The following is a 16,456-nucleotide window of genomic DNA, read 5'->3' as shown; positions in this document are numbered from 1 at the left end:
CTTCCCGTTGCTTGCACAGGAGTCTGATAGAATACAATGACAGGAGTTGGAGCCAGTCCTGTCTCAGCCACTTGCTGGCTGGGTGACCTTGGGCAAGAAAAAATAACGTCTCTAAAGCCCAATGAGATCACACACGTGGCAGAATTTTATCAGTTATAAGGGGCTGGCCAAGCAAGGATGGCAGCACTGTGCTCAGAAGCAACCTGGGGAGGGAAGGCATCACTCCACATGCTTTCTATTTGGAGGACAGTTGGGCAAAGGGTCTCCTCCACAAAAGCCTGGGGAAAGCAGTTTGGCCAATGGTCCTTCATCCAGAGGCCTAAGGTGAAAGGTCACAGCAAGGCCTTGTCTACTAGGGGGATTCCTGCTGGGAGGTTTGGGGCCTGGCTGCCCTAGCTGAGGCCTGGAGCAACTGGCTCTCTACTTGAGGAAAGGGACACTTGTGTTCAAGATTCTGGAGCAGAAGAGGGAGAAGGAGGGTGGGCTAGCCTGAGGGTGCCAGCTGCTTCTTGCTGACCAACATGGCGGACAACGAGCCGAATCCAGTTGCTCATTCAGTAATATCCACCATCGTTACCATCACTGTTATTAGCATCTACCGAGTGCTGTTTAGCCCCCAGCACTGTCCTGAGAGAGCCCCTTACTGGAAATGTCTCACTGAACCCTCTCAACAATACTGTGTCAGGTGAGACCACCTTGATATCTTCACTCAGCTGTCAGGTGACTGAGGTTAGAGACCATTCCCTAGATCACCCATTCTGATGCCAGAGTCCATTCTCATGACCCGTGTCCACCCTGTGTGAGTGCTAAGAGGGACTCCAACAAGGTAGTTCCCAGCTCGCAGTCCAGGGAGAAGCAGTTGCTTCCCAGCAGGCGAGACCCACACGGGGCTTACAGGAGCCACCTCCAGCTATCCCTGCCTTGTCCTCTAGCTCAGTAGGGGACCACCATCCACTGACCACCCCAGGTTTTTAGAAATTTGGAATCAAGGTCTCCCTTCCCTCTCCTCCCCAATGCCAGTCACTTGTCCAGGCCTATCAGTCTGACCCAAGGTCAAGTTGCCGGTCCTAAGCTAGGAGTGAATTGAGTCATCACCTTATCCCTATCCCTGAATGTCACAAGGCACCAGGGCCCCCAGAGAGCAGGTTTTGTTACTGGGAAAGGGGCAAGGTGGTGAAAGAGTCCAGTCATTACAAACAAACACGGATTGAGCTCCTTGGGCTTCTGCAATTGACCAGTGGTTTCACGGGCTCTTATATTTCAGCCTCTCAATAGCTCTGGGATGTGGGTCACATCCTGCTTCATAGATGGGGACTCAGGGCATCAGAAGATGAGAACTCACCTGGAGTCATGCAGTGAGGAAGTGGCCAAGCTAGATGTTCTCTTTTTTTTAACTTTTTATTTTGAAATAATTTCAAACTTACTGGACAGTTACAAAAATAATTCAAAACCCCATAGAGAGAACTTCAACATACACAGACCCACCAATTTTAATGTTTTGCCACCTTTGCCACTTCATTCTATCTGTCTCTCTCTCCACCCATCTATCCATTTTCTGAACATTTGAAAGCAGGTTATATATATCATACTTCTTGAACAAATAATACTCCCATTTACATTTCTTATGAACAAGGATATTTACTTTTGTAATCACCTTTAATCCAGTTATCAAGGTCAAGAAATTTAACATTGACATAAGCTTACAGTCTATATTCTGATTTTTTCTTATGTCCCATTAATGTCCTTTTGAGCCTATTCTCTTCCTTTCTTAGATCCCATCCAGTATCATGTATTGCATTTAATTGTCATTATACCTGATTTCTCTTTCTTTTTTTATTTGTGGAAACATTTCCATCATAAATCTTTCTGTCCCAAAACCCAAACAGTGGGGTTGATCACATTCACAGTTTTGCAGTACCCTTGCTACCATCCAGTACTAGAACTTTCCCTTCACCCCAAATGAAAACCCTATACTCATTTCCATTAACGCCCTATTGTCCCAGCCCCCTGCCCCTGCTAACTTACGCTTTATTTTCTGTCTCTATGAGTTTGCATATTCTCTGATATTTTCTTTGTGGTTACCATGGGATTTAAATTTATCATCCTAAATCTTTAACAATCTCATTTGCTTTGATATCAACTTAACTTCTATAGTAGTCAAAAACTACCCACACCCCCCAGCTTCATGTAGTTGTTGTCACAAACTACATCTTTATACATTATGAGTCCAAAACCATCAATTTCTCATTACATTTTATGCATTTGCCTTTTCAATCGTGTAGGAAGTAAAGAGTAGAATTACAAACCAAAAATACAACAGTACTGGTATTTATATTGACCCATGTAAGTTAGATGTCCTGATTCCAGGTCATTGTACCACAAGGACTTACAGGGCAGGGAGAAGGAAGCAATTAACTATGCCTGAAAAATAAAGAATGTTCCAGGAAGTCTTCTCAGAGGAGAGGTCTCTGGGATTGGTCTAGTCACAGTGTAGGCTGGGAAGTCAGGCTGTTGGGATTCAAATCCTCACTCTGCATTCACTAAAACATGTGGCCTCAGTTTTCACACCTATAAAAGAGATGATAATAGTATTTACCTCTTGGGGTTCTTGTGAAATCAAATGAAGTATTGCCTGTAAAGCACTTAGAATAATGCTCGGAACATACCCAAGGGGCTATTCTAGCCCTGAAGGCTAATCATGTTATTTTCACTAATATTGCTATTGAAGGATGATAATAATTTCTTGAGTGCCTACGCTGGGCCAAGCACCATGCCTGGTGGTTTTATGTATACCAGAGCTACTCCTTAGTCCAGTACTGCAAAATAGGCATCTAGTGTCCCACACTTGAGGCAACTGAAACCAGAAGAGGATATGGTCGCCAGCCTCCCAGATGGCCCCCAGTGGTCCTCAGCTCCTGGAATTCATGTCCTCTTGCAGCCCTCGCCCACATCAAATAGGGCCGAACTGTGCAACCAAAAGGATGGTGCGTAGAAGGCTGCTCATAAAGCACACAAAGGCGAGCTCATAAAGGACACTGCGGCTTCTGTCTCCTAAGCTCACTCACCTTGGGGAGAGCTGGCTGCTGTGTCATGAGGACACTCAAGCAGCCTCACGGGGAGGTCGGTGTGATGAAGAACTGAGGCTTCCCGCCAGGAACCAGCGTGGATTTGCAACAAGCACGTGAGCCTCCTGGGAGTGGACCCCCAGCCCAGCTGATGGCTTGACCACAGCTGCAGGAGACTCACAGCCAGAACGGCCGGCGGGAGCCACTCCCAAATGAATGTTTATTTTTGTTTTAAGTCACTACGTTTGGGGGCAATGGGTTACGCAATAGGTAAGTCAAGCGGTGGATGAACAACCTCCCTGAGGATAACAAGATGGGGGCCAGGGCTGCCAGGCTCCAAAGGCCAGGCCCGGACCTCCACTCATGGCTCAGGAACGGTTTCCAAAGCGGACGAGAAGGGGAAGGATCCTGGGGCAGAGGCATCCTGGTTCTTCCCAAGCTCCCCGAACTCTGCAACCTGAGTCCAGCCTCTGGAGGGGAGGACGGGTGGCACATAAGACCTGGCTGGATGCTGCAGCCAAATCAAGCTTCAACCAGGTGGAGATGAGGGGCCCCACAGGCTGGTCGCAGCTAGCTGATCACCTCACTCCAGGCTTGCTGAGGACCTGTGGGGAGCAAAGGGGTCTTCATCCTGTCCGGAAGCCCGCACTCAGGCCAGTGGCCATGGCAGCCCTCAGTGTGCAGAGCTTCCTCTCCAAGCTTGCGAACTGCCCAGCGGACAAACTGCTACCCTCTGGGTGCCCCACCCCAGGGACCTGCCACCTTCTCCCAGGCAAAGCCACCCCCAGGAGCCCCCTCTAGGAGTTTCACTGCCCCACAACCTAGAATTTGACCCCCTTTCCACTCTGTTTCCACCTGCCCTCTGCTCAGGAGGGTACTACCACCCCCGAGAAGGGCCTAGAAACCACCTGAGCTCCCTTTCTCCCGTGCCGCTCAGAATCCCAGGCTGCACAATATAGCCAAAGCACCCTGGCTCACTTTGAAAATGTCTGGGGAGCTTTTGATCCCAAGCAAACAAAAGAAGGGTTGTTATTTCTTTTTTATCAGACACTGTTTGTACAGGTTTTAGTGTCCTTGAGAGACAAAGTGAATTCTCTCAGCAGTTGAGAAAGCTTCCAAACAGAAAATCGGAGGGTGGGGGGGGTAGATGCCCACCCAAAAGCAGCCATCCATCACCCAGGAAGGGAGGGGGCCATAAGCCTCCATGGGGTTGCAGGGTGCCGGAGCTGTCACAGTCCAGCCGATCCGCCTGACTCCGGAGGCCAGAGGCAGGTGCGGTGGAGCGGGGCGGACCCCAGCAGGCGTCCGGGCCTTCGCTCCTTCGCCTTTGGCCACCGCAGTCTGCCTGTCCCTGCTCTCCTCCGCCCCCTCACCTCCCGTCTCCCATCCTGGAAGACCTTCCCATTCCTTAGTAATTGTTGGGGGGGAGGACCAAGAGCTTACATTGCTGTCCTGCTGCCCACCCTCCAAGACACAAAAGACTTCCCTGAAGCTGGTCATGAGAATGCAGCCGCCTGCCCCTGGTAGAGGATGCAGCATCCCCCAACCCCCAACCAGAGTGTCGTTTTTGTGGGTTTTTTTTTTTTTTATTATTGTGGTAACATATAGAAAGCAAATTTTCCCATTCCCCTAGTGCTTTTAAAACCATTGCGTCACGCGAGCACTACATTGTCAAATAAAGGGAAATGCAGGTGCTTCAGAACCAAATAGACTCGGGCTCAAATTCCATCGCCACCACTTGGAACCCTCTGGGTGACCCTGCATGAGTTCCTTGTGCCCTCCACCTCAGGGTTCTGTTTGAAGATGAAAAGAGGTAAGTATGCAGAGTGACTAGTGCAAGCCCAGCACATGCAGAAGCTCAAAAAGAATGATTGTGATTAGGCAGGGAAAGATGCTACCCATGCCTCCTAGACAAAAAAAAATCCAGGCCCAGAGAGGGTGAGTGACAATGCCAAGGTCACAGAGCGTGTTGGATGCAGAGCCCAGACCAAGAGCAGGGTTCCACATCCCAAGCACCTTGCTGTTTATTACTCTAAACCAGCTAGACATCTCCCACCCCCACCTGAAAATGGGGTTCAAGATAGTACCTATCCCAAAAGGTTAGGACCAACAGAAACAGAGGAAGGCAGAGGTGGAGCATGTGGGCTTGGGAACCAGCTGCCTAAGTTCAAATCCCTATTCTCCATTTACGGGAGCTGTGACCTTGGGTAAGTTATCAACATCTTGGTGCTCCAATCTCCCATCTGTAAATGGAGCTGCTAAGGAGCTACTGCCTGGGCTTGCTGGGGGGATTAAATGGGATAATATTCAATCAACAGCCCTCAAAAGCACAATGATTATTCTGCTATCCCAATGCCAGGGAGTGTCCAGTCCAGAGAGAGCTGAGCTAACAGGGCAGGTGTCCAGGGGGAGAGAAGGAGCTGGCTGCGGAGCATTCCATGTCCTGGCCCCAGAGAGGGCTCAGCACTGTTGGGCGCTGACGGGCAGGGCTGGGCCTAGGAGGGGGCCACAGGGCCTGGAGGCCAGCGGCCCCCCCCACAGCAGACGTGCCTTCTCTACCTAAGCCAAGCGGCGGGCAGGCGGGCCAGGCTCTTCCGTAACCGGTTTGGAGCAATCCTCTAAGGAGAGCAAAGTCCCAGGGGAGCCCGGCGGCGGCTCATTACAGCCTCCCCGTCTGGTCGGGTTTAAAGACGTTTGTTCATAGGCCGCTGCTCTGTTTATTTTTAGACAGCCCATGCCTAGCCGTTGGCGAGACTCTGGCCCATATCCGAGACTGGACTTTGTTTCCTGATTTTTTTTTAAGCCATCTTTTTTTTTTTTTTAATGAGAACTGAAACAATTTCTTAATGCCCCCTTCAGAAGGGGAAATACAGAGGTCACCCGTCAGCCTCTCGGCAGCTTGCCGCCTAAGGAAAATCAGAGCTTGCATTTTTGCTAAATCAAGGCAACATTCGTTTCCTGAGAGCAGTGCGTTCACCAGCCTCGTGCTGGGCCGCTCCGCCCCGCGCTGCATCTTCAGGAGTCAGTGTCCCCTATCAGAAGGGGAAGCCCTCCTGAGGAGGAGCTCCATCTTTCTCTCTTGCTCTTGTAGTGATTTCTTTATTAATGTCCCCAGCATCTAACAGCCCCAGGCGCAAAGGGTGCCCGTCAAGGTCTGTCGAGTGAAAGCTCGTTCCTCCCTGCCCACCCCTGCCTCCCCTGCCGTAAGGGTGTGGTCCAGTGAGGCTGGACTGCAGGGGGGAGACTTGGCCCACCCAGCTGCTCTCCCTTTGGTCCTCTTTCCTACCGGGACCCATTTCACGTGGCTCAGAGGAGTACGACACCAACTAGCCACGTGAAACTATTTAAACATAAATGAATTAAAATTAAGTAAAGTTAAACATCCAGCTCCTCAGTCATGCTAGCCACATTTCAAGTGTTCAAGAGGCACACGTGGTTAGAAGCAACTCTCCTGCAGAGCATAGACACAGTTCCATTACCATAGAAAGTACTATCAGTTGTAATTTAAATTACATCAGGCCTGAAACAGATCCAAATGTATTTCTTTCTTTCTTTTTTGCTTAGTTTTGTTTGAATTAAGTTTCTATCACATAGAACCTGAAGGGTCGTGACCAACAGAGTGTAGAACTAATAACAATTCACCAGGCTTGCGTGGGGGCAGAAGCTCAGCCAGATGGGATAATTTTTGCTTCCATAAGTGGACAGAATCACCCTGTTAACAGACGAGTCCTAGTCAGTGGGTCACAGAATACTAGACGTAGTTAAGAGCGAGTGGTTTAGCCTCCCACCATCAACCAAGCAAACAGCTCGCCCTTTCATCCAGGCACTCATGGTTCCCTCCCTCCTAGTCTCTCTGGAACAGAAATCTTATACTTTCCCTCCCTTCATTGTCTTCATTCTCACTGACAATCATTGTTAATAATTCCTACGTGAATACCAAATACCTAGCTGCCTTTGATCTGAGGCTCGCTTGGGCTGCCTCCAATGAGAGGGACTTATTTCCAGGAACGTAATCATGACAGGGAGAATTCCCAAGAGCCCTGGAAGAGGCCCACATCCCGGCTTTCCAGAGACTGGGCGTGGTGCACTGAGCGGAAGGGCAGCCAAGACCCAGGACAACTTCCGCTAACAAGTTCTCTTGCATCCTGTGCAGCACTTGATTATCGAAGTGGTTCTATCACCACTGCTAACTCTTTGACTCGCGGTTCCCATATTTCCAGAGAAAGAGAATCTGAGGGGCCTAATTTAATCGCCACAACCATGTTGGGAAAAGATCCCAGGCCAGCTACCAGCCAGCCAATGAATTGGCCGTTCTTGGGTCCAATATCTTCCTCCGCTGAGCTGGAAGGAGCCACGTGATGACAGAACAATGACCAGTCTGACCTCTCAGCAGATGCTGTGGACAGGGCAGACTCTCTAGATGCCGGGGATTTGGAGAGCATCAATTGTATCAAAGTGAAGCGTGCAGGCCCTGAGGCCAGACGTTGCTCCTCCGTTCATAACTGTGACGTTGGGCAAGTTGTTTAAACCCTCACCTATAAAACGGAGTAATAATAATAACTACTTCACTGAGCTGATAAGAGGATTAAAATAAATGAAGTAGGGACAGTGTTTAGCAGAGAACAAGCTCGCAATCTCAGTGAGCTGCTATCGTTGCCTGCATTATACGATTAGCCACTCCAGACATGCAGGAAGTTGGCCGTGGTAAATAAGAAATTGTATCAAAAGGTGAGAGAGCTGGTTTTCAGTCCCCCTTTTCAGTCACTAGCTAACTATACTTCCTCAAACTTCACATCTAGAAATATAACTATTTTAGCTGACTGAAGGCAGAGAGATAGACGGTTTCATCAAAATCCATAAAATCTTAGTCAAAGATTCTTCTATTACAATTAAGCCTATTTTTTTTCTGTTTGAACTTCCAAAGACAGAGAATAACACAAGCTTTGCTCATAAAAAGCCATCATTGCTGCTTCAGCCACATCAAATCACTCATTCAATGGCCATCCTAGGTAGGTCAATGACATTCAAAGAGCCTGCTGCCGTGTCCTGCCCGTGGGTCACTGCTACAAGACTTTGTGGCAGACACTCATGAAAATGTCTGCCTGTCTCCACAGAGCAGTTCCGAACCTTTTCTCTACTTCCTGACAAGTACTCTGGCCTCAGTGGATTGGTTCAAGAATAGACACCAGACCCACTGTGGGCCAAATCAGTCTCCCGCTCCTGGGAATTGTGACCGAGAGAGTCCATCTCAGCAGAAACTGGAACTAAACACAAGCACTCATAAGCTAGGGGGTTATTAGGAGCTTAGGGCAGCAGAAATTAATTGTCCAACAGTTCTGAAGGCTAGAAGTCCAAAATCAAGGGGCCAACAAGCCCGTGCTCCTTCTGAAGGCTCAGGAAGTGTCCTTCCTTGCCTTTTTAAGTTTCTGGTGTCTCCTGACAGTCTTTGGCATACTTCAGCTAATAAATGCAGCCATCTCTGCTCCATCTTCACATGGCCCTCTTTTCTCTGTGTAGCTGTCATGTCCCCTCTCATAAGGGTACATTCCTTGGATATAAAGCCTACCATAATCCAGTATAACCTCGTCTTAATGAGTTACATCTACAAAAGCCCTATTTCCACATAAGGCCATATTCTGAGGATTCAGGTGGGCATGAATTTGGGGGGACAAGATTCAACCCACTCTACACTGAATTCCTTATTGTTGCTGATCAATAACTCACCGTGTCGTCTAGTACTGACTTCAGCGAGGCAGAAGGTAAGCTCCACATAAGCGGGATCTGTTGCTTCTAGTTCCTGCAGAAAATTCCCACTCAGTGCATCATCTCCTGAACTCCCTATTCCCCTCTTTACAAACAACCCCTTTTCTCTGCATTCCACTCCATGTTGGTGAATAGTGCAACCATATGTTCAGCAGTCGCTCATGCCAAAAACCTGAGGGTCATTCTCAACTGCTGGTCTTTCACTTCCTTCAGCCCAGTTCTAAAAGCCGTACAATCAACTCCCTGTATGCTCACGCGCACACCTGCAGCCTACCCGCCTCTCCCTCTCATTTCTGCCTTAGATGTGTCTTCTTCCACTGGACCCCCATGAATGATTCCTGTCCACCATTCACTCTGCATCTAAAACGCAAAACTGCCGAGAGCATTCCCGAAGCCCCTTTGGTAATCACTTGAAAGGGGCCAACCCTCAGCTTCAGAAAAACGCACATAGGCACATAGCCCACAGTTTCACCCAGAATTTCAAGAGGGTCTCAAGCTCCCAGGACCCCACCCAAACCTCCTAGGGCAAGGCTTCTCAAACCAAAGTACATACGAATCACCTAGGGATCTTGTTTTGGTTTTGTTGGTTTTTTTAAAGATTTTATTTATTTCTCCCCACCCCCTCGTTTGCACTTGCTGTGTCTGTTCATTTTCCTTGTTTTATTAGGAGGCACCGGACACTGAACTTAGGACCTCTGCTTTGGGAGGGAGGCACCTAATCACTTGAGCCACCTCTGCTCCCTGCTTTTTTGTGTCTCTGTTTTCCTCCTTGTATCTTTTGTTGTGTCATCTTATTGCATCAGCTTGCCATGTCTGCCCATCATGTCAGCTTCCTGTCGCATTCATCTTCTTTAGGAGTTACCAGGAACCGAACCTAGGATCTCTTACGTGGTAGATGGGAGCTCAGCAGCTTGAGCCACATCTGCTTCTCTCGTTAAAAAACAGATTTGGATTCAGTGGGTCTGGGTGGGCCTGAGGTGCTGCATTTCTAAAAGACCTCAGCTAAGGCTAATGCGGCTGGTGCCTGGACCACACTTTGAGTCCAGGGGGCTCAGTGCATAATAATGATTCCTTCCATCGTGATGAGAGATTGTGCTTACTAGATCATCATATTCAATCCCCACAGCAACCTTATTGGACCAGTTTATAGGTAAAACCATTAGGTTTGGCCAGCCTCTGTAAACCTTCTAAGGTCACACCTTAGTAAGTAGCAAAGCCAAGACTTGATCCCAGATAGTCCAGATCTGGCTCCAAATTCCTTGCTCTTGGCCCAACACTAACATGCCCCATAAAGCATTCCCAGTCTTCTTGTGACCAGACAGACAAGACTGCCCCCTCCTCAGCAGTCCCCACTGAGTACTTCTCAGCACCTTTAATGCTGTAATCACTATGATATATTCACCTGTCTGTCTTCAGAGTCCCCAGCCCTTAGGCAATGCCTGGCACAAAGTAGATGTTCAACAAATGTTCACCTGAGCTGATTCTACCTGGCCTCCACCCAGTGCAGTATCCAGTTCTAAACTCTGTCTGAGACTAAGTTTACTCCTAACTCAGCAAATCCCCCTTGAAAGAAGCCCCATCTCCCATGAGTAGAGAGGCCCAGGAGAAAGCCCGGAACCCCGGGGGCTCCTGGGTGGGTGGATAGGGAGGCCATCTGGGCCACCCTGGGCCTGAGTGCTGAAGGTGATTGTGTCTTCAGTCTGAGACCCCAGCCCCTGCTCTGCGCCAACCCTTCACAGGGGACAAATGGTAGAAACGCTGGAGACTGACTCATGAGGAAACATGAAAAAACACAACAGTCCCTAAATATGTTTCGCTTGGCTCCAACAAAAAGCGGGTGTGTGATAAGGGCTCCAAACTGGAGGGAGGTACCATGGAGTGGGGAGAACTGTGTAGAGGGCTGGCTGGGAAAGATGGCGGAGAAGGCACAAAGGGGATGGAGGGAAGACAAGGGGGTGGAGAGGAAGGTGGCAGCCAAGCGGTAGAGAAACGGCTCCCGGAGCTCAAGGGCAGCTTTCCATGGCGAGGGCCACACAGACCTCTAAAACTAATACTCTACTATAGAACTAGTGTGACTAGTAATGGAAGAAATTGTAGCTTTGATCTGGAGACAGTGGCCACAGGAGTTGCTGAGGGCAGGGAGAGGGAACAAGAGATGAGATGTAGGGGCATTTTTGGGACTTGGATTTGTCCTGAATGACATTGCAGGGACAGATGCAGGGCATTATATATCCTGCCATACCCCACTGAGTGGACTGGGGGAGAATGTAAACTACAATGTAAACTAGTATCCATGTGGAGCAGCAGTGCTCCCAAATGTCCTCACCAAATGCAATGAATGTGCCACAAAGATGAAAGAGGTTGTTGATGTGGGAGGAGTGGAGTGGGAGGGGGTGGAACCTCTTTTATTTTTTAATGTAACATTTTTTGTGATCTATGTATCTTCAAAAAAAACACAATAAAAAATGATGGGGGTGGGGGGTTGGTTGTGGAGTATATGGGAACCTCATGTGTTTTTTTTTTTTAAAGATTTATTTTATTTATTTCTCGCCCGTTCCCCCCCTCCCGCCCCAGTTGTCTGTTCTCTGTGTCTATTTGCTGCGTGTTCTTTTTCTGCTTCTGTTGTTGTCAGCAGCACAGGAATCTGTGTTTCTCTTTGCTCCATCATCTCAATGTGTCAGCTCTCCGTGTGTGCGGCACCATTCCTGGGCAGGCTGCACTTTCTTCGCGCTGGGCGGCTCTCCTTACGGGGCGCACTCCTTGCACGTGGGGCTCCCCTACACGGGGGACACCCCTGCGTGGCAGGGCACTCCCTGTGCACATCAGCACTGAGCATAGGCCAGCTCCACACGGGTCAAGGAGGCCTGGGGTTTGAACCGCGGACCTCCCATGTGGTAGACGGACGCCCTAACCACTGGGCCAAGTCTGTTTCCCCTCACATTTTTTTAATGTAATGTTTTGTGTGATCTATTAACGTTTTTAAAAAGATAATTAAAAAATAAAAATAAATAAAACTCACCAGTGGAGTTGGAGCCACTGTGAGGTCTAAACTACACCCTCTCCGTGCCGGTTACTTTGGGCTTCTGCTCCAGGAGACTAAGGGCCCCTTCCCTCAGCAGACGCTTCCGTGCCTGCTCCTACTAGGTCCCAGGTTTACGGGAGGAAGAAAACCGAGGCGTCCCTGCCTCAGGGCACTTACCTTCCTTCAGGAAGCAGCAGTCCCCGGAGCCTTTGACCTGCTGTTCCCGTGGCCTGGAATGTTCTTCCCCAGACAGCCCCACGGTCAACTCGCCCGTCTCAGTCAGGTTTAGTTTAGGGGATACCTTCTCCGTGAGCTCTCCCTACGTGGTCCAGGAGCCTTAGCGCTGACCAGCTGGGTCCATCTGGAGCCCACCCCGCTGCACTCCCACTTCCAGAGCACTGGGCGCTTACCACCATCCTCCCAGGCTCAGCCCCGCAGCGATATCCCCGCCGGCCAGGTGGAGCGGGCGGGCCACAGGGGGGGCGTGCAGCAAACACCAGCTGTGTCCTCTGGTTTGAGGTCTTGCAGGGTTCCTGGAAAAGGGAAAGTCCAAGTACCTCTTGACATCCCGTCCCCCCTCGCTGACTTCCTTGGGCCTCTTTTCCTCCAGCTGTCTGTGAACCGGCTGGATCTCCACACGTGTAAGGGAAATAAAGAGATAATAAATAATCCTTAGGATAACGAGGATGGGGAGATTGTCCAGGGGATTTGCCGTCCCATGACAAACAACCGACTGGGGTTTATCGTGGGAAATGCATAAGTACTAGGCGCTCCCCTGAGTTGGAACACATTCTTAGTCAGGTAGTGGCTGCTTAAACCGTCCCATCGGGCTTGCTCACCTCTACTGAGCTGGAGAGGTCAGAGTACAGGGTTTCACCAGGAATTAATGATGGTCAAAAAGAGGTCTTTTCGGGAAGCAGATTTGGCTCACCTGGTAGAGCATTCGCCTACCACATGGGAGGTCCAGGGTTCAAACCCGGGGCCTCCTGACCTATGTGGTGAAGCTGACCCACGCATAGTGCTGATGTGTGCAAGAAGTGCCGTGCCATGCAGGGGTGTCCCCCACAAAGGGGAGCCCCACGCACAAGGAGTGCATCCCACAAGGAGAGCCACCCAGCGTGAAGAACATGCAGCCCGCCCAGAAATGACGTCACACACACGGAGAGCTGATGCAGCAAGATGACGCAACAAAAAAGAGACACAGTTTCTCAGTGCCACTGACGAGAATACAAGTGGACACAGAAGAACACACAGCGAATGGACACAGAGAGCAGACAACTGGTGGGGGTGGGGGGAAGGGGAGAGAAATAAACAAAAAATAAATAAATCTTAAAAAAAGAGGTCTTTTCCCTTATCCCATTAAACCAACCACTGATTCGATGAATCCACTTACTAGCAAGTAAAGCAGAGGAGGTAGAGCAGGCATTCTTAACCTTTTTTGTTCCACGGACCTCTTTGCCAGTCAGGTGAAATCCATGGACTTCTTACTAAGTCCACACTACCCTGTGCAGCATTTATAATAATACATTCCACACCCGCACCAGCGGGTCCCCACACGAATACTGTTATTTTGAATTTCAATCCAAGCTCACAGACCACTTGTTAAGAGCCCCTGTGTTAGAGTATGAGTTCTAAGATCAAACACACAGGAGGCTCAAACCCCAACTCTACCGCTCACACCTGTGTAACCTTAGTTTAGTTACTTAACCATGTTAAGACTCAGTTTTCTTACACGTGTGGAGATCCGGCTGGTTCACGGACAGCTGGAGGAAAAGAGACCCAAGGAAGTCAGCGAGGGGGGATGCGATGTCAAGAGGTGCTTTGACTTTCCCTTTTCCAGGAACCCTGGCAAGACCTCAAATATCAGCCACTTAGCAGAGAGCAATCACTTAATAAATATTAGCCATTATTGTTCTTATTTAGTACAGTTGTATGTTAGCGGCTGCAAAGGAAAGGAAAAGTGAAAATTAGAGTTTCTGCCATCCATGGACTCACAATACAGTTGGTAAGATAAGCTAGCCACCCCCTACCCACTCCCCCTCTCCCCCACAGACTTAGATGCGGCTCCACCATCAACCCAGCCCTTGAAATGGGATTTTGTGGTATTCCATCGTATCATTGTGTCGTCCACATTCTCACTTGATCTTTGAGTTTGGCAGCTCCCATCTTCAGCCCATGCTGGGCACAGAGGGCATCACCCATTTCCCTCCTGCTCATCCCCTTGTCTATTTCTCTTCTCCAACAAGCTCCTCTGGGGCAAGAACCTCATCTGACCCATGCCTTGCCATCCCCACTGTAAAATGAGCATGGTGCTTTGTACCCAGCAGGAACCCGACACGTTTGCTAAACACAGTGTGTGCTTATAAACACCACTCAGTGAAGCCTCTCCTTGTAGGCTATGGGCCTGGCCCAGAGTCCCCCAGCCAGCCCTCATGGAGCCAGGACTGGAATACCAGCCTCCCGATGCCTGGCCCCAGCCTTACCTTTGCGCCCCCTCCAAAGCAAGTGATTGGCGGTTAATACTCCCTGGCACCCAGCAACCCAAGACTATGAGCGTGTCATGAGGATGGAGGCAGGGGGGCTTACTGGGAATGAGAGGAAAGCTCACTGGGAGAACCCTTGCTGTCTCGGCAAGAGCACAGGTTAGAGGAAACTCCAGAGAAGCCAAGACTGAAGCACTTACAGCTCGTGAGCTGCTACATTGCATTACCCAGGCCAGTGGTTTTGATGGCCCAGGGCTGCCCCTGAACCCCTCGACGGCAGGTGGGGGCAGAGAGGGGCCAAGGAAGAGTGTGGAAAGGAGGAAGCCCGAGTGGGGAGGCTCCAACCGCACATCTGCCCACCCTAACTTTAATCTGAGCAGCTCTACCCTTATCGGTTTGATTTCTGTATATTTCTGGGTATGATTTCCTTGGAACAAAGGGATCTGTGACTAAAAAATGTTTGAAAGCCACTTACTATTTCCAGTGGGAGATCAAGGCAAGTAGAAATCAGGAATGGCTGGAAAAGATGAGACAGACTTCTGGGAGGCATTTGGAAGAAGAGAGCGGCTCTGGGTGAGGCTGACTGTGGAGTCGATGGGTATTAAAAGCCCATGGAGGGGAGGAGATTTGGCTCAACTGATAGGGCGCCCACCTACCACATGGAAGGTCCAGGGTTCAAACCCAGAGCCTCCTGACCTGTTTGGTGAGCTGGCCCACACACAGTGCTGATGCACGCAAGGAGGGCCGTGCCATGCAGGGGGGTCCCCCACATAGGGGAGCCCCACGCACAAGGACTGCTCCCTGTAAGGAGAGCCACCCCGCACCAAAAAAGCGCAACCTGCCCAGGAGTGGCACCGCACGCAGGGAGAGCTGACGCAACAAGATGACACAACAAAAAAGAGACACAGATTCCCAGTGCTGCTGACAAGAAGGCAAGCAGACACAAAAGAACACACAGCAGGGAAGCGGACTTGGCCCAGTGGTTGGGGCGTCCGTCTACCACATGGGAGGTCCGCGGTTCAAACCCCGGGCCTCCTTGACCCGTGTGGAGCTGGCCCATGCGCAGTGCTGATGCGCGCAAGGAGTGCCCTGCCACGCAGGGGTGTCCCCGCGTAGGGGAGCCCCACACACAAGGAGTGTGCCCCATAAGGAGAGCCGCCCAGCGCAAAAGAAAATGCGGCCTGCCCAAGAATGGCGCCGCACACACAGAGAGCTGACACAGCAAGATGACGCAACAAAAGGAAACACAGATTCCCGGTGTCACCGACAACAACAGAAGTGGACAAAGAAGAACATGCAGCAAATAGACACAGAAAACAGACAACTGGGTGGGGGGGGAGGGGAAAGAAGTAAAATAAATAAATCTTTTAAAAAACACACACACAGCAAATGGACACAGACAGCAAACAATGGGGGTGGGGGGAGAGGGGAGAAAAAGAAATAAAATAAAATCTTAAAAAAAAAAAAAAGCCCATGGGCAGCAAAGGCTCTCCTTGGATGAGAGCCAACATGATAGGATACACAGCGGGAGAGAAGGGTGCAGATGGAGGGTCAGGCTTGAGAGGGGGTGGAGAGGGGCGACGTGAGGAGGTGGACCTCCACTCCATTCTCCTGAAGCTGCCCCTGGTCTCTCATTTGTGAGGTTCCTTAGGTAGCAAGCCCAGGTTTTAGGGTCAATGGTAGGGATTCCCCAAACCTGGGACCTGAAAATATTACCTTAAATGGCAAAAGGGACTTTGTAGATGTTATTAAGGATCTTGAGTTGCAGATTTACCGGGACTACCTGGGTGGGTCCAATGTAATCAGAATTGTCCTTAGAAGAGGGAGGCAGGAGGAGTCAGAGGAGCAGAAGATGTGGTGGTGGAAGCAGAGATTGGAGGAAGCACTTTAGTGATGGAGGAAGGGTCCACAAGCCAAAGAATGCAGGCAGCCCCTCGAAGCGGAAATAGGGAAGGAGGTGGACTTTCCCCTCAGAACCTCCAGAGGCAACCAGCCCTTCTAACACTTTGACTCTAGCCCAGCAAAACTGATTTTGTGCTTCTGACCACCAAAACCTTCAAAACTAAGAGAATAAATTTGTTGTTTCAAACCACTAAGTTGGTAGTCATTTGTTACTGCAGCAA

General features: G+C 49.9%; 1 pseudogene; it reads left to right on the top strand.

The window, feature by feature from the left end:
- The first annotated feature begins 521 nt into the window (after nucleotides 1-521).
- Nucleotides 522-16,456, top strand: part of LOC101427859 (UBX domain-containing protein 2A pseudogene) — a 30,947-nt pseudogene continuing 15,012 nt past the window's right edge.

Source organism: Dasypus novemcinctus, chromosome 21 (assembly GCF_030445035.2).
Source record: "Dasypus novemcinctus isolate mDasNov1 chromosome 21, mDasNov1.1.hap2, whole genome shotgun sequence".
Taxonomy (NCBI): domain Eukaryota; kingdom Metazoa; phylum Chordata; class Mammalia; order Cingulata; family Dasypodidae; genus Dasypus; species Dasypus novemcinctus.
This window is presented reverse-complemented; position numbering and strand designations above follow the sequence as displayed.